The following is a 19,379-nucleotide window of genomic DNA, read 5'->3' as shown; positions in this document are numbered from 1 at the left end:
TGCTGTTTTTGTTTTCGCCTCCTCAACTCACAGTCTTTTCAGAGCTTCTGCTCTAAAAGAGCCATGCCTTTTTAAAATGCAGTATGCCATGCTGGTCTGCCTTCAGCAATTCACTCTCACTTTCCAGCTGTAAGGCAAAATTGTCAGAGATTTTGTTTTGCCATACCGTTACAACATTCCTTCTGTCCTCCTTGTTTGAAGTTTCCCTGTTTGAACTCATCATTCAAAAGCCATTTGGGTATCCTAGTGTCATCCATTCTCCTCTTGTATCCCACTCATTGCAGCTGTATCGAGATAAGTATAGCATCGAATCACACCTTTAATGCTAGAAGACTTATTTTGTTCTAGGACTTTGTTGTCGGTGATTCTATTCTGCCATTTGATGTTGAACATAGCCCTTAAGAGTCCCTGATAGAATGACTCAAGGAGCCAGATGGACATCTGTGTGGGGTCCAGGTCTCTCAGCCACAGAGTAAGTGTTCCACCACTACAGCTCTGAGGCCTTCAGTTTGATCTGGATCCTAATATCGCATTGCTGGTACACACGATTTGGCAGCCTCTCAAAGGATTTGCTGGCCTTGTTGAGTCAATTTCATACATCCTTGTCTTTTGTTGCATCCTTGGCCAGTGTGCTGCCTAGGCCACAGAATTCTGTGGCAATATTTATATCTGAGTTGCTATATAGATGGTGGGCTGTGTGTACCGCTTCCTCGGTATACTGAAATACCTCACTTCCCCCATCCATAAAAGTAGGAATTGGTGAGATGAATGAGAACTTATGTGACAGTGATTTGGAGAAAGACAAATGTGATAATGCACAGTAAATCATTCCAAGTCATTAATATGAATCTCAGGTGTTCTTTTATTAGTAATTCTGTTCATTTTAATAATATTCATCTGGTAACTGGCAAAGGTTAATGAGTTTCTGCTTCTAAAAATGAAATTTGCACTTGGAAAATGAAATTCACCAATTACAACTAAGGTTGCTCCTGATGACAACGATAAACCCAGATGAACCAAACCTGCTTTGAGTGCTCTCCTGATGCCTACTGACGAGAGCACCGTCCATGGCTGATACCTGAGAACAACTCTGCCATCTGTACTGCAGTTTTAGCTATTGTGCATGTGGTAATTCCCTTTTTTACCTTTTGTATAAAAATCTGCGTCACGGAGGAAGACTAAAACCTATCCAGAAGAAAATAGTCTCTTGAGATTACAGGGTCTTGCAGGAATTAACCTAACACCCCAGAAATAGGGCATGGTGTTGGAAGCATTTTGTAAAGCCTTCCATTTGAGCGCTTGTGGACCAGAAAGGCTCAGTGCGGACTGACTCTTAACACATTTCCTCAGTGACCTGGGAGTGTATCCGATTGGCCACAGCTGCCCAGTGGGGCTTCCAGCTCCATTTCCCCCTTTGTCCAGCCCCCATTCTGTCCGGACAGTGGAGACTGCCTTGAAATCATCCAGAGCAGCTGCTGGATGGGAATCTGAGGGAAACGGGAAAGTCTGATGTACAGTCTATCCATCGGGCCGATGTGCCGTGACCTCAGGGTTTCTGGTTGGCCCGGTGGGAGGGCTAATGGAAAGTAGCTCTGCTAGTGGTCACTGGGGGTGCCCAGCTCAAGGAGGTGCTGTGATCTGGGGGACAGGAGGTACCGAGTAAGAGAGCCCTGTTCTGAGCAGATTTAGTGTACAGTTTACATTTTCAGAAAAACTATCTTCAAAACTGTCCCTTCCCCATGCAGGCATCTCCACTGATAAAGAAAATGCCCCTTAATCCCAGAGAATGTTGGGATAAAGGGGAGAACAGTTTTTGCAGAAGATAATGCCAACTTTTCTGGCCATCTCCTGCACCATAGATGTATTCTACCCGCATCACATGTATGGCTGCTCTCTGACCCCATCCAGTAAAGGAGTAACAGATGGTAAATGGGCTATTTTAATCCAAACTCTGGGCAAGCAGAGATGCCATCTGAGTTGGATGATTCTATAGGGAACATTTTTGATATAACCCCACTTCAAAGGAACTGCTAATTACTTCTAACACGCAAGGTCTACAGATTGTACTCTAGCGCTCACAGCTTTCCAGACCCTGTATGGAGCAGATTCTGAGTGGCCAGGTCAACCTATGAGCAATATCAAGACACCTGTAAGGAATAACTGTAAATTTGTAGAAGGGGAATAAGGGAAAGCAATTTATTAAGCCATTATGTTGGGCAAGATAAATTGGCATTTCAACCTAAGGAAAAATATGAGTACTGAATGAGAAACTGTCCCTCATCACCAGTTCAATCAATCAATCAATCAATCAATGGAATTGAGTACTTACTGTGTGAAGAAGACTGTATTAGGTGCTTGGGAGAGTACGATACAGTGGAGTTGATTGACACAATCCCTGTCCTTGAGGAGCTTATAATCACATCTTCCCTCCTTTTTCCTCTTCTCCAGCAGTAGTAGCGGCAGCATGTATTGACTGCCTATACTAGGTGCAGTGCACTGCATTAGACCCTTGGGAAATGCAGAATAAAAAAGCAGTCAGTCAGCCAGTTAATTGTATTTATTGAGTGCTTACCATGTGCAGAGTACCATAGTAAGCGCTTGGGAGAATACAATATCATGATAAACAGACATATTCCCTGCCCATAGTGAGTTGGCAGTCTAGAGGGGGAGACAGATAATAACATAAATAAATCAATTACAGATATGCACATAAGTGCTGTGGGGCTTGGAGGGAAGATGAATAAGGGGGAATGACTGAGCTCTCCTTTCTTCTTCTCCCATTCTCTTCTGTGTTGCCCTGACTTTCTCCCTTTATTCATCTCCCCTCCCCAGCCCCACAGCACTTATGTACCTATCTGTCATTTATTTACTTATATTAATGTCTGTCTCCCCCTCTTGACTGCAAGCTCACTGTGGGCAGGAAATGTGTCAGTTTATTGTTCTATTGATAAACCCCCTAAATTCAGTCGTATCGAGAATGGGCTTTTAAATTCTTTGCAATTACAACTCCTCCAGTATACTATTCTTTTTTTAATTTGTGGTGTTTTGGATGACACATGACAAGTAACTCTGAAGACATTTTGGAGAGTCAGAAGCTGGAAGCTTGTCTAAAAGAGCAGTAGCATATTTGGTAATACATTAACATAGTAGTGAAAAATCAACAGAGAGTGGCAGAAGGTTCTCAAATATGTGCCAGCTGTTAGGACCTAATGACTCCTGTTTACTGTTGTTCTTCCAGATGGTCTTTTCAGATCCCCTGGGGTTGCTTATTCATTATACCTAATTCTTTTGTAAATACAATTTGAATCTTTAAGTGAAAACACAAGAAATAATAAAGTGGTAGGAGAGAAAAAAAATCAACTGTAAATGATGACATAAACATTTTTCCTTAATGTTTGCTCCTCCGCTCCTCTAACACCAACCTACTCACTGTACCTCACTTTCATCTGTCTTCCTGTCGACCCCTTGTCCATATCCTCCCTCTGGCCTGGAACTCCCTCCCCCTCCATATCTGACAGACCATCATATTCTCCACCTTCAGAACCCTCTGAAAATCACCTCTCCTGCAACAGGCCTTCCCTGACTAAGCCTTCATTTCCCCTATTCACCCTCCCTTCTGCATCACCTGTGCACTGGGTAGGGACCATTGCTATATGTTGCCAACTTGTACTTCCCAAGCGCTTAGTACAGTGCTCTGCACATAGTAAGCTCTCAATAAATATGATTGAATGAATGAATGAATGAATCTCCACTCTTTAAGCAGTTGATATTCACCCTCCCCCTCCAGCCCCATAGCACTTATGTACGTACCCTCACACTTCTCTGCTTTCCCTATGGGTGATTTATTTTGATTTTTTCTCCCCCACTAGACTGTAAGCTCCTTGTGGACAGGCATCAAGTCTACTAACTTTATTGTATTGTACTTTCCCAAGCACTTAGTATGGTGTTCTCCACACAATAAACACTCAGTAGATACCATTGATTGATTGATTGATGTTCAGGGAGAAATATGGGGGATGGGAGAGAGAGTGGGAGAGAGAAAATCTGATATATAATATCTACATGTAATGTATTTATAGATTTGAATGTATGTGAGAAAGACCACACACCACTCATATATTCTAGCTGGCCCCTGCTGGGTTTGTTTTCTTCTTCGATCATCCGTCTTGTTTTCAAAAAAGACAAAGCAAGTCCCTTTTAAGTGGAATTTCACTGGGATGAGCAAAGTGATCTTAGAGCACAAATAAAGTTGAACTAATGACTTGACTAGTGCCTTTTGTGTTGTAGCACAGCTAATGATCGAGTTGGTCCACACCATCATTTATAATGTAACTCATTACATTACAGTACAGCCTCTTGTAAAAATCAGGGACAACACACAAATTCAGTAAAATATATTGGGATGAGTGATCAGATTCAGACATAGTTGCTGAACAAGTGTGAGTAACACATGGGAAAATATGAGTTTAAATAGGTAAAACAATATGGGGGGGGGGAAGGAATCCAATTCCCGAATATGTTTCTTCAACTGATGTATTTTCTAATTCTTTTCTTCGAAGACCCTGCAACAACCAGAGACATTTCATGTAGCAGCTAAATTGTACCTTGTAAGTCATCCTCATGCAAAATGAGGGAAGATTGGAAGTTATGTTTAATGATAATCCTCCAGTTCTTTAAGCTCACAAGTAGATGGGCAGGTCAGTTTAAAGCTGACCCAGGTAATGCAATACTTTCATGACCCAGTTAGAAATGCTTTACAATGGACCACTTCTTAATATCAGTTGACTGGAGACTAATCCATTGCTAACTGCAAGCTGAACTTCAATCATTTTTTAATTCCTGCAAATCCAACTGATTTCAACTTAGTCTTAAATCCACTCTTCCATTGAAGTCGGTAACCCTGGGGATTGAAGACCCAGCTATCCTTAGTCATCCAGATTGGCAACTTTCTCTACATAAACTAGACCAAGAATTCAGTGAGGGAAAATGAATCAATGTTCAGCCACTACGTCTGTTCAGTTTCCCGCTAGCCATACTCTCAGGCTCTGTTTTTGTCCTTTGTTTCCTGAAGGGGAAAAAAAAAAAGAAAACTGCCATCCAATAGTTTCTTCCCTGAAAGAGGATTTTGGAAATCTCGGAATCAATCTATCAATCAAGCAATCAATCGTATTTGTTGATTGCTTACTGTGAGTAGAGCACTGTACTAAGCACTTGGGAGAGTACAACAGAATTGGTAGACTCTTTCCCTGCCCACAAGGAGCATACAGTCTATAGGGGAAGACAGACTTTAATATAAATAAATAAATTAAAGATACATACATCAGTGCTGTTGGGTTGAGGGTAGGGTCTATCAAAGGTGTGAATCCAAGTGTGAGGGTGACCCAGGAGGGAGTCGGGAGTAGAGGAAAGGAGCCAACTGTGGTCATGCATTGAGTGCCCAGTTGCTTTAAGTCTGAAGATTTTGTTGGAGGGCCAACATCAGAATGTGCCCCTTTGCCCAGGAGCAAGGTTGGACCACTCCAGAGATCATCTGGGCAAGTCCATTTGGTAAGATGAATGTTTTGCACTTTTCCGGTAGAGGGAAGAATGAGGGGTAACAGTATTGCTAGCTTGTTTATCTCCTCCTCCCTCTAGATGTGACACACAGGATGTCATCAAACCCCAGAAGCTCTGCCCAGTTCGTCCTAGACGGGGGGATGCCTGGCCTGCTGGTTGGAGAGAGACTTAAACAAAATTGAGGCAGTCTTTATTTTAAATAGCATTTATTAAGCACGTACTATTTGCCAGGCACTGTACTCAGCACTGGGGTAGATACAACATAATCAGGTTGGACTCATTTGGGGCTCACAACAGGAGGCAGTAATGATAATAATAATAATGATGATGGCATTTGGTTAAGCGCTTACTATGTGCAAAGCACTGTTCTAAGCGCTGGGGGGATACAAGGTGATCAGGTTGTCCCACAAGGGACTCACAGTCTTAATCCCCATTTTACAGATGAGGTAATTGAGGCCCAGAGAAGTTAAGTGACTTGTCCAAAGTCACACAGCTGACAATTGGCAGAGCTGGAATTTGAACCCATGACCTCTGACTCCAAAGCCCATGCTCTTTCCACTGAGCCACACTGCTTCTCTAAGAGTAGAATTTAATCCCCATTTTACAGATGAGGTAACTGAGGCACAGATAAGTTAAATGACTTCCCCAAGGTCACACAGCAGGCTAATGAACAGTGCTTTGCATATAGTAAGTGCTTAATAAATTCAATTATTGTTAATGGCAGAGTAGGGATTAAATAGAGCCCAGGCCCTCTTACTCCCAGGCCTACACTTTTCCCACCAGGCCACGCTGCTTTTTGTGGTCTAGTCCTCTGACCAATATGAAGTCCAATAAATTCTGCCTTCATTTTTATTCTTATTTTGAAAGGCTTACATAGGAAATTGGATGTGTAAAAGAACCCTGAGGGTTTCATATGAGGATAGTTGCTAAAACATGGGAAGGGGTGGGCATTGATAAACATAAGAGGGCCAGGCAAACATTTTGGTGGGCCCAGGGTTTTTATTTACCTCGTCTATGAGACTTGCATTGATGTTGGTTATCAAACTTACTAAGTTATGTGTTATGCTCTCTCTCTCCACTACATCTCAGCTTGCCCTCTGCGTTCCTTTCAAGCCACCCTACCTCATTCTTGTCTCTCTGGCCTCCAACCTTTTGTCCCTGCTCTCCTTCCTGCCTGCAACTCCTTCCTTCTGCAAATCTGCCAGATCACTGCTCTCCCCGTCTGTAAAACCCTTCTGAACTCACATCTCTTCCAGGAAGCCTTCAATCAGTTAATCAATTATATTGATTGAGCACTTACCTGAGTGCAGAGCAATGTACTAAGCACTTCCCCCATTAATTTCTCTTTCCACATAAATATCCTCCCAAGTACCACTTTTTACGGTATTTTTATAGTATCAGCATTCGTGCACCAACTATGCACTTTCTGTACTTACTTCCACCCACAGCATTTACGCACACAGAGACTGACACACCCTACTATTTAAGTACTACCTTATACACAGAAATCCATGTTCTCCTTCTTACTCCTATCTGCAAATTATTTCTGTGTGTTTCTGCCACAGACTGTAAACTCACCGAGGGCAGGGATTGTGTGGACTGCTATATTGTTAACTCCCAAGTGCTTAGTAGAAGGGCTTAGCACACAGTATACAGTCAATAAATTCTATCACTGATGTTGTTGTTTTAAAGGTTGGCAAATCATTATGCAAGTCAGTATCTTTTAGGATTTAGTGTTGTAAACTAAAGTCTCTGTAGGGATTTGAATTCCGTGGGGTTCTCATGGGATCTCAGATTTGATGAGGTTGTTTGGTGAGTATTGTGAGAAAGGGCGAGCAATATGGCTATGTTGCTAGGGGGAGGAGCTAAATATATTTTTGCTAAGTGATCGATATTTGTTATTTACCCTATGAACCTGGGATCTAGACCCATTTCTCAAATGTGAACACAAGAGGATATCTCTGAAGCTGCAGGGAGACCCAGACAGACAGATACAGAGGGATAAGTACAGATACAGATACTGTACAGATACAGTCAAGTGCTTTGTAATAATAATAATGATGGCATTTATTAAGCGCTTACTATGTGCAAAGCACTGTTCTAAGTGCTTGTATAGTGCTCTGCACTCAGTAAGTGCTTAATAAATACAATTGAATGAATGTAGAGGGAGAGAGATAGAGGCCGAGAGAGATAGAGGAGAGAAACCGAGAGGCATAACCCAACCACAGGGAGTATATTTCAAAAATACCATGAACATGGTATTTAACAACAAGTGTGTTTGTTAAGCGTTTACTATGTGCCAAGCACTGTGCTAAGCACTGGGCTAGATACAAGACAGGTTGGACACAGTCCCCGTCCCACATGAGGCTCACAGTCTAAGTAGGGGGGAGACTAAGTAGGAGGGGTTTTGCTAATTTTTCATCATTTGCCCTATTTTGAAAATGGAGAGCCACCTTAGTGATGCAGAATCATCGTATTTTCTTTTAGAACTGCTGGTCAAAAAATCTCTTCAGTCATTCATATTTAGTGAGCTCTTACTCTGTGCAGAGCACTGTACTAGGTGCTTTGGAGAGTACAATACAGCAGAGTTGGTAGACACGTTCCCTGCTCACAAACGGACATTCAAAAAAATTATAGATCTGTACATAAGCTCTGTGAGGCTGAAGGTGGGGTGAATAAAGGTCATTGATCCAAGTGCAAGGGCAACACAGACGGGAAAGGGAGAAGGGGAAATGAGGGCTTAGTTGAATAGGCCTCTTGGAGGAGATGCAATTTTAATAAGGCTTGAAGGTGAAGAGAGTGACGGTCTATCAGATATGAAGGGGGAGGCAGGACATGGGCAATGAAATTAGTAGCATTTGCTAAGCACTTACTATGGCCCAAGCACTCTACTAAGCACTTGATTAGATAAAGGATAATCAGATTGGACACCATCCCTGACCCACATGGGGTTTACAGTCTAAGGGGAAGAGTAAACAGGTATTGAATCTCCATTTTACAGATGAAGGAAACTGAGGTCCAGAGGAGTTAAGCGACTTGCCCCAAATCACACAGCAGGCCAGTGACAGGGCCGAGATTAGAACCCACAGTTGTCCCCCCTCTACCACTTTGAATTTGGGCTTAGCCTCTGTCCTTGGACCACTTGATTAACTTGCTTTACCTCTGAGTAGTGAAGTGCAGCATCATGGCCTGGCTTCAACTCCATCTCCTGTGATGTAGGAATTGCAATTCAGTGCTTCTTCCCCAGTACATCTGAAAATCCATTCCTGTGAATAAAACCACTTTGCGATCCATGGCTGGGAAGGGTGACACACAGGAAATGGATTATTCTGGTGGGTATTGCTACTGTTATTACAACTACTAAGAATTCATTTTTATAGTGAATGAAAAAGATTTTCTTTCTGTGCATAGTCACGATAGCAAGGCAGCTTTCTTCCATGGGAGGCCATTCTTGCCTCCTAGCATGAATCACCAACAGATTTTTCTCAATCCACAACCCTCCAGTGATGAAAGACATCCCTGGATTTCCCATCTTGGGTGTGGAGGGGAAAACTAACAGGCAGTGTATGAGCATAATAAATAGAGTTGCCAATTCCTGGTGCCAGGATGATAATTCATAATAATGAGAGCAAAATGACAAATGATCAGGGTGTCCTGGGATGTGTTTCTCTTTCCCTTCAGGACAGGGTGGAGGGGCATGACAGGTGTCTTGGTTGCTTGTTTCCCCCATTAGCCATTTCAGGGCCAGATGGCAGTAGGAGAGGTTTCTTATAAACAAGAAAAATCTTATCATGGGAAAGGGTGGAATATCCTCTGGAGGTCTTTCAGAACAGGATACTGGCATCTGGAGCAGGGTTAAGTGTATGGCTGACTAGAAGGAGGAGGGACTAACTAAATGATCCTTACAGGCTGAAGCTTACCCCTCTAGGAACTATGTTAATGAAATAAAAGGACTTGGCTGCCCTCAATCAATCAATCAATGGTATTCATTGAGCACTTATGTAAAGAGCACTGTACTAAGCACTTGGGAGAGTACAATAGAGTGATCCCTGCCTTCAGGGAGTTTACCAACTAGCAAGGGGAGAAAGAAGTTAAAATAAATTGCAGATACGGGAAGCAACAGAGTATGAGGGTGTTTACATAAATGCTTTGGGGGTGGAGTGGTGAAATGAGTAAAGTGTTTAGTGGGTAAGGATTCCAGTACATAGGTGGCACAGAAAGGAGGGAAAATAGGTTGGAAAATTTGGTTCCACCCAAGGAACCCAGAATGCTTTGCAAATTTAACCTGATGATGGTAATAAATACCATCATTATTATTATTGTTATTAAATTTTAGCTCAGTAGCCCATACCAGATCCAGTGGACAAGGGAGAGGGTTTATAATGAATAATGAGAATAATTAGAATAAGAATAATAAGAATAACAATAATTGTGGCATTTGTTAAGGGCTTACTATGTGCCAAGCACTGTTCTAAGATATGGGGTAGGTACAGGGTTACCAGGTTGTCCCACGTGGAGCTCACAGTCATAATCCCCATTTTACAGATGAGGTAACTGAGGCACAGAGAAGTTGAGTGACTTGCCTGAAGTCACACAGTTGACAAGTGGCAGAGCTGGGATTAGAACTCATGACCTTTGCCTCCCAAGCCTGTGCTCTTGCCACTAAGCCACGCCACTTCCCCTGTATGAACACTGGGGTAGATATAAGATAATCAGGTTGGACACAGTTCCTGGTCTACAGGGCGGTCAGAGTCCAAGTAGGAGGGAGAACAGGTATTCAATCCCCATTTTGCAGATGAATGTAAGGAGGGGCTAGCAGAGCACTGGTCTAGGAGTTGGAGGACATGAGTTCTAACCCCAGCTCTGCCATGTCTCTGCTTTGTGACACTTAAATTCTCTGTACCTCAGTTACCTCATCTGTAAAATGGGGATTAAGACTTTGTGGGACAGGGGCTGAGTCCAATCTTATTATTTTGAATCTACCTCAGCGCTTAGTACAGTGCATGTACATGCACTGCAGTACCTGCTGCAGAAGCAGTATGGTGTAGTGGATAGAGCGCAAACCTGGGAGTCAGAAGGTCATGGGTTCTAATCCCAGCTTCACCACTTGCCTGCTCTGTGACCTTGGACAAGTCACTTTACTTCTCTGTGCCTCAGTTACCTCGTCTGTAAAATGGGGATTAAGACCGTGAGCTCCATATGGGACAGGGACTGTGTCCAACCCGCTTTCCTTGTATTCATTCATTCATTCATTCATTCATATTTATTGAGCGCTTACTGTGTACAGAGCGCTTACTGTGTACTAAGCGCTTGGGAAGTACAAGTTGGCAACATATAGAGACAGTCCCTACCCAACAACGGGCTCACTTGTATCTACCCTAGCACTTAGTACAGTGCCTGGCACATTGTAAGTGTTTAATCCCATGATTATTATTCTTATTGTTACAGTGCTTGGCACATAGTAAGCACTTAACAAATACCATTGAGGGAGAACTCAAGGGTCTGGGGAAGTGGGGAGGAGATGGAAGTAACTTGGCACATAGTAAGCACTTAACAAATACCATTGAGGGAGAACTCAAGGGTCTGGGGAAGTGGGGAGGAGATGGAAGTAACTTGGGGGATGCAATAATTTGCATCCCAGATCTTGCCCTGCCTATCGATTCCCTCAGATCTGACCTAAGCCTCTGTGAGATCTATGTCGAAACACTTGGCTTTCACAGTCTTGGGCAACTGCATCTCCCTCCACCTGTATCCCACCTGCACCTCAACCCACCCAAGTGTTCTAGTTTCTTCAGGTCTCCCCCAGGCCGAGCACCTCTGGGGAATCCTGGCATCAGCTCTTCCAGCTGATTGATGATTCGCATTTGGGGCTTTCCCTAGTTCCTGTTTTAACCTCTATTCCCATGACCCTATCCCCACCCCTTGCAGGCATGCATGAGGACCCTGGGTTCTGTTGATTTTATTCTCAGTGGTATTTATTGAACACCATTATTCTCGAGGCTATTTATTAAGCCCTGAAGGAATGTCCTTTATTTACTCATTAGGAGGTTACCAACTCAAGAAGTGAAGAACTGTGATCCACACAGCTGGTTTCTGGGGGCAACCTCCCACATACTTGAGGAGTCTTGGCTCTAACAGGAATCGTGGGATGAAATTTCCAAAGCTTCTCTCTGGGGCTTATAAACCATACTGAAGGATTGCAAGTTAGAAGGTTGATTAAAAACCCTAGACAAATAACAACTTAATCTAATAAAGATCTAAGTCTGTTCTGAAATAGTAAATATGGGGATTCCTGCGGGTATTTCAGAGCTACTGTATTACAGAGATGCGTTTGTTCATTCACAGCATTTTAAATAAGAGAGGGGAACTTGCTTGCTACATCTGCATAACAATTCAGAAGAAAAGAAAACTGCATGTGTTTTGTTTTTTTGTTTTTAAGCAACCATTACATAATAATGACTTTGGGGCCCATGGTGGAGCTGGACAGTGCAAGGGAAGCGAAGGGCAGAGTGATCATCCTGTTGCTTTGCTGCACACAGACAGCTCAACCAGATCATTCAGGGTCCAAAAACCCAATTTAGGTCTTTAATTTTTCATTAGGGCTGTCTGCAAGGACCCAATCAACTGGATAATTAATCGATCTTCTGCTTCACTTGCTCCATGCAGACCTAGCTATCATTTAAATTACTGTATGTGTGTGTGTGTGTGTGTCTGTGTGCAAATTGCCTATGGAACCCCTCATCATTAGACCATTTATGTATGTCTGTATAGAGAGCAAAATAGAGAAAGATAAGCATATGTATCTATCTATCTCTGTATACAGTTGTCTTTCATATTCAAAAACAATATGGATTATTAAATACAGCATGGCTCAGTGGAAAGAGCCCGGGCTTGGGAGTCAGAGGTCATGGGTTTGAATTCCGACTCTGCCACATGTCTGCTGTGTGACCTTGGGCAAGTCACTTCACTTCTCCGAGCCTCAGTTACCTCATCTGTAAAATGGAGATTAAGACTGTGAGCCCCACATGGGACAACCTGATCACCTTGCATCCCCCCAGCACTTAGAACAGTGCTTTGCATATAGTAAGCACTTAACAAATGCCATTATTATTATTATTCATTACACCTATGAGCCCCTGTGTGAATGAAAATGCCGATGCAAGACCCCCAGTTCCAGCCCCATTGTGCACACAAAAAGGCTGGCCGTTGTGTGGTTGTGCTTAACGTTTGTAGTGCCTGGACCTATTTCTTCTTTTACCACCTCTGTTCCTCAGGGCCTCTCCTTTCCCGATAGCAGTATGCTATGCTGGTCAGTACCGGACTCCCTGTCAAACCCAGACTTCAGACCAAGGACTTCCTTGAAGGAATTGATGATAGTGCTAGTGGCTTACCCATTGTCATACCCACCCTCTCATTCGCCCGTTGTTGGGTAGGGACCGTCTCAATATGTTGCCGACTTGTACTTTCCAAGTGCTCAGTACAGTGCTCTGCACACAGTAAGCGCTCACTAAATACGATTGAATGAATGAATGAATGAATTCTTGGCAGGCTGCTTCCCAGGACGCATTTATGCTGAAAGTGACCATAGCATAGCGATAATGCTGTGCCAGAGTACCTTGCCTTGGTAGTCACTACAATCTTTGCTTCCCACATTAGCCAACTATTTTCCAAGAGTTCCGCTGGGCCTGTCCACCTTTAATAATAATAATAATAATGGTGTTCATTCAGTGCTTACTATGCACCAAGCACTATACTAAGATCTGGGGGAGATGCAAGATAATCCGGTCTCACATGGGGCTCACAGTCTAAGTAGGAGGGAGAACAGTTATTGGATCCCCATTTGGCAGATGAGGGAACTGAGGCACAGAGAAGCTAAGGGACTTGTCCCTTTTCCACTAGGCAAAGCTGCTTCTGAACACCTTCACCACTGATGGCATAGACTTAACAGGCATTCTCCAGCTTGTAGAACTGGGACTAGAACCTTGGTATCTTGATTCTCAGACCCTTGTCCTTTCCATTAGACTAACAACAGAGCCTATCTTCTAGAGGTATATATGGAGGTATTTGAAAAGGCTGTCCATCAGGATGATGAACATCACAGTAAATATTTTTTGAGTGCATCTGGGTGCTCAAAAAACACTGTGAAAGGTGTTTGAAGAAAGATAACCAGTCAGTCAATCAATCAATCAATCAATCAATGGTATTCGATGAGCACTTACTGAGGAGTGTGGCCTATTGGAAAGATCACAGGCCCTGGAGTCAGAGGACCTGGATTCTAATCCCAGATCTGCTACTTGTCTGCTGTGTGACCTTGGGCCAGTCAATTTACTTCTCTGAGCCTCAGTTTCCTCATCTATAAAATGAAGATTTGATACCACTTCTCCCTCCTACTTTGACTGTGGGACTAGGGACTATGTCCTACCACATTCACTTGTATCTACTCCATTGCTTAGAACAGTGGTTGACACACAGTAAGAGCTTAACAGATAGCACTATTATTTTTACTTACTGTGTATGGAGCACTATACTAATTGATTGGGAAAGTGCAATACCGCAAATGCAAACACAGTCTTTACCCCAGGACAGACTATGACAGGTGACTTTGATGTGACCATACAGGGAAAAAGAGGGGTAAGAGATGAATACACATTCAGTAAACAAACAAACTAAAAGTAGTTTTCCATACACCAGGATGGAGTAAATGAGTTAAAAGCTGGTGCTCCTTGAAGAGATGAGACCATTATTTTAATAAATTATGAAAAGCAGCCACGCATAATGCTCTGTAGACTCCCTGCAGTGAAGATGATTTCCCTTGGAGCCTGGAAGATGAGACAATCCTAGCGCCTCGGGTGTGGGTCCGAAAACCTGGGGGAGTTGAGATAGATAGTTCTCAGATCAGAAATTGCCCTACTGGTCTCTCTCTTAGATTTTATGGCTAAGGTGCAATTTACGTGAGGTAGATTTTCCAAAGCGGATAAAATTTGTCAGCATGGGCAGCCTACTCTGTAATAAGTTCCCGTTGCCCTGTGTTTGGGTTTGTTTTTTTTCAGTTCATGCCCCCAGCCATGAGCTGCTTCACAATCAGTCATAGCAGGTGACTTGGGGGATACCCTTCTACTTCAGCAGGCACCACTGCAACCTTTTAGAGCATTGAAAATCACACCACAAGCCTCCAATCTATTTTGTAAACCACTCAGCTCCAGCTTTTGTTTCCATTCACAGCCACAAGCACCTTCCTTTCTTTCACCCACACACTACCGGAGCGGGTCTTGCTCTTACCCTTTGAAGGTCACCCTCCTCCGCTTTGATTCAAGGCTTCGCTTTCATCCCATTTTACAGTTCTTGGAAGTTCCTGCTCATTGCTCTTCTATCCATTTCAATGCATCTACCTAGGAAATAGGACAGCACCTTTGACTTTTCCGCCAGCCCTCTCACCCATCCGAAGTCTTTGATCCGAGCTCCAGTCAAATAAACACTCAAGCCTTTTCATTCTGTCTTTGTTTGGCCTCCGCAAGGGGAGTCTACCTGCCTCCTGTGTTTGTGTTTGCAAAGAGAAACCCCAGGGCTTGGTTGAAGCTAAAAACCAAACAGGGACTGATAGAATGCCTCAGACAGTGACATTTGGTTTGGAGAGAGAGAAATGAGTCACTTCCGCGTGCACATTTTCCCCTTTTCTCTATATATTATTTTTCTTTTACCTAAAATAGAAACATACTAACCTTTATTTAAGTAGAGGAAGGAGGGAACTCAATTAGCAGCAATAGAACAGTTTTAAAAGGCAGCAATAACAGCAAAGATTAAGTTTCTCTGAGAAGAGACTTAACTGAAGCACTGAGTGTGATTTAGGGCAACCTAACGAGATGAAATATTTTTTAATGATCTTTTTAAGGGAGCTGAGGAGGTACAAGACCCTATGACTGTCCTGAAGTTCTTTGTCCTTTAAATACAGGATGAAAAGTAGAGAGCTGCTTTGAATTTTCCCAGACACCTGCCCTCTCCTAAAATGCTAATCTTGGGGCTCATGGAAAATCGTCTAAGAAAAGGATTTCCAAATGACCCTTAAGCCAAGTTTTTACTTGACCAAAATTGAGCTACGTTGGAAAATGCAGAATTGATGTGAGGTGCCACCAAGTATGCCACTGGATTCCTTTTTTTCCAGAAGATTACGGGAAAAGGTCAATGGAAATTTATCTTGGGGGGTGGGAGACGGGGCATGATGGATCAACTGACAGGCGTAGGTGGTCACATGGATAAAGTTCTCTCAACCACCATCAGTCTTGGAAGCCTTGTCCACTGGGCCTACAATGAACCATATTCTGTCGTAATACATGTCATATATTAGAACTGTGGGTTAGCCAAGAATATGACCAATTATTCTTTAACAGTTTAACACTTAAACACTTTAACAGATCAAGAGCAGTGTCATTTTACAGGATCTGCTCTTAATCATGCATACGATAGTTGCTATCTCACAGCAGAATCTACAGTGCCACTCAGTCATCATAATAGTGATATTTGTTCAGCAGTTATGTGTCGAGCACTGTACTACGTGCTGGGGTAGGTGGCAAAGAATAATTTCTTATTAATGATAATAATAATAATATTATTATTCTAGCCCATTGCTGGGTAGGGACCGTCACTATATGTTGCCGACTTGTACTTCCCAAGTGCTTAGTACAGTGCTCTGCACACAGTAAGTGCTCAATAAATACGATTGAATGAATGAATGAATAATAAAATGGTATGTGTTAAATGCTTACTGTGTGCCAAGCGCTTGGGCGGATACAGGGTAATCAGATCAGACAATGTCCTTGGCCCGCATTCTAAGGGGGAGAGAGAACAGGTCTTAAATCCCCATTTTACACATGGGGAAATTGAGAAATGAAGTGACTTGCCCAAGGTCACACAGCAGGCATGTTGGGAAGCCGGAATTAAAACCCAGGTCCCCTGACTCCCAGGCTTTTGATCTTTCCATTGGCCTTGCTTTCTTCCCAGACTCTTTCTCCAAATCTACTCCTCATCGTTCACCTCTTTTGGCCAGATAATAAGACTCCTGGAGAAACAATAGAGGTCATCTACATTACAGGCTTAGGTATTTGGAAATAAACCAAGAGGAATCTGAGTTATTAGTCTGAGTTCTCCGAGACGGGTGAAATGCAGGTGAGGCTAAAATGCTCAAGGAGCACCAGGGCAGCATCAGGCCACACTTTCTCCAACATGGGAGCTGACTGTCGGCTTTGTATTTCTTTTTCCTCCCTTCCTCTCCCTTTCAGTCTCCTTCTTTGTCATTTCCTTTCCTTCCCTTCAGCAGCAGGGAGCACATTAGTCAGTCCTCAGCATATGGGCTCCCCTCATGTGTCCAGTATGGCAGAATAGCAGTCTTCTGGGAAATTTTCAACCTAGGCTACTGATGGCATTTGTTCAGCCACAGAAGACTCCAAGAACATTTGTTGGGATTGCCTCATGAGAATGCCAGGCTTCAAGAAGAGTCACCTTCAAAGCTTTATTGAAGGCACATCTCCTCCAAAAGGTCTTCCTTGACTAAGCCCTAAATTCCTCTTTTCCCACTCCCTTCTGCATCGCCCTGATTTGCTCCCTTTTTTCACCCCTCCCTCAGCACTCCAGTACTTATGCCATAGCCATAATTTATTTATTTATATTAATGTCTGTCTTTCCCTCTGGACTGTGAGCTTGTTGCAGTCAGGGAATGTGTCTACCAACTCTGCTGCATTGTACTCTCCCAAGCACTTAGTGCAGTACTCTGCACAAAATAAGCACTCGGTAAATACAGTTGGTTGATTGATTAATATTTCTGGTCGGAAGGTGCTTTTCCAACTCATTCCTGGAAGCGCCCAGCTTTCATTTCAGAGCAGACTAGGGGGGGCAGACTCTGCCAAAGAGCCACAGATATCCAGGAAGATTCAAGCTGAATGGTTGGTGTGAGCCTGGAAAGGATACCGCACAATGGAGCCCGGGCGACCAGCCTGTGACCGGAACAAGCATTATAATGCAGGAAGCTCATTTATAACACAAAAATGGCAGATTACAACATTGAGTGGTGGTAATTACAGTCCCCACTGATGCCGCTTCTTAAAATGAGGGATTAAAGACGTCTGTGAACTGAACAATGCTATGGCCTGTTTCAGGGAAATGGGTAATTTCTTCCAGCTGTTTGGTGCTGTAATCCCCAAAAGCCTTACCCCAAAGTTAGCATTAGCTCCAGACACTCTAGAAATGATACATGGGTTGGAACGAAAAGATGGCTGTTTAGTAGCCTAACTGAAATGGGTCAGTGGTTTTATCTTGGGCAGGTATGTCCATAGCACCCTAACCTCCCCCATGATTAGTACTCATTTACCCTGTTTGCCTTTGCAGCTGAGAACACTCTTCTGTTGGCTCTTGACCCCATATACCGCGAAATCGGCTAAGTATACCGCCCCTCCCTTAAAGACCACTTTTTCCCCCAGCCACTCAACTGCACAGCATAGCACAAAAGGCATCTGTACAAAATGTTTGAGGCCCAAGGGCCAGATAAATGTGGTCATGTCTCTGTTTCCTGGAATGGGGGTTGGGGGGTGGGGGAGACTTAAAAAGCATCACTGGTTCAAATCAAGTTTGCTGAAAATGAGGGAATTGGACAATTCATGAAATGGAGTTCTTCTATCCTGGGGAGAGAATTTCTATCTGGCATACAGCCATTACTGTTCTTGACCCTCCTAGAGTCATCTGCTAGCTGCCCTTTTTAATGTGCCATATACCAGGGGCGTTTTGTGATCCAGATGCTCTACTTCCTTGGCCATCAACCTGAGGACTGACAGAGCTGAAACTTCCAGTAAAGAGAAAGGAGATCTGAAAGGCAAACATTAGGTAGAGAAGCAGTGTGGCCTAGTGGAAAGCACTTGGGCCTGTAAGGCAGGGGACCTGGGTTCTAATCCAGGCTCTGCCACCTGCCTGCTGTGTGACCTTGGGCGAATCACTTAATCTCTCTGTGCATCAATCAATAAATGGTGTGCAGAGCAGTGTACTAAGCACTTGGGAGAGTACAGTACAACAGAGTGGGTAGGCACGTTCCCTGCCCACAATGAGCTTTCAGTCTAGAGGGGGAGACAGACATTAATATAAATACATTATGGATTTGTACACGAGCACTGTGGGGCTGAGGGTGGGGTGAATAAAATGCAAGTTTGATGCAAAAGGGAGTGGAACAGGGGCAAATGAGGTCTTAATTGGGGAAGGCATCTTGGAGGAGATGTGCTTTGAATAATGGGGATTCAATACCCATTCTCCCTCCCCCTTAGACAGTAAGCCCCATGGGGGATAAGGACTGTATCTGACCTGATTATCTAGTATCTACCCCAGTGCTTAGTATAGTGCTTGGCACTTACAAAGTACTCAACAGAGAGTACAATTATTGTTAGTTTCCTTTGGGATTACTTTAATCTAAAATGGACAATGAATGATCTAACTGCCTAGAGAAGTTGTCCTTCTGTAAAATATATGGGAAGGATCAGAGTGCTGTGCATTACATCACAGCACAGAGGGGAGGAAGACATGCATGCTTATAGGAGGAGCCATTGCCTTGTTTTTTGGGTTCTTTAAGGGTGTTTGTTGAGTGCTTACTATGTGCCAGGCACTGTACTATACGTTGGGGTAAATACAAGATAATCAGGTCCCACCCGGGGCTCGCAGTCTAAGTAGGAAAGAGAGAGAGGTACTGAATCCCTATTTTGCAGATGAGGTGACTGAGGCACAGAGAAGTTAAATGACTTGCCTGAGGTCACACAGCAGAAAAGTGGTGGAGCCTGGATTAAAACCTAGGTCCT

Source organism: Tachyglossus aculeatus, chromosome X4, assembly GCF_015852505.1.
Source record: "Tachyglossus aculeatus isolate mTacAcu1 chromosome X4, mTacAcu1.pri, whole genome shotgun sequence".
Lineage (NCBI taxonomy): Eukaryota > Metazoa > Chordata > Mammalia > Monotremata > Tachyglossidae > Tachyglossus > Tachyglossus aculeatus.
The sequence above is the reverse complement of the archived record's forward strand: the minus strand, read 5'-3'. Positions refer to the sequence as shown.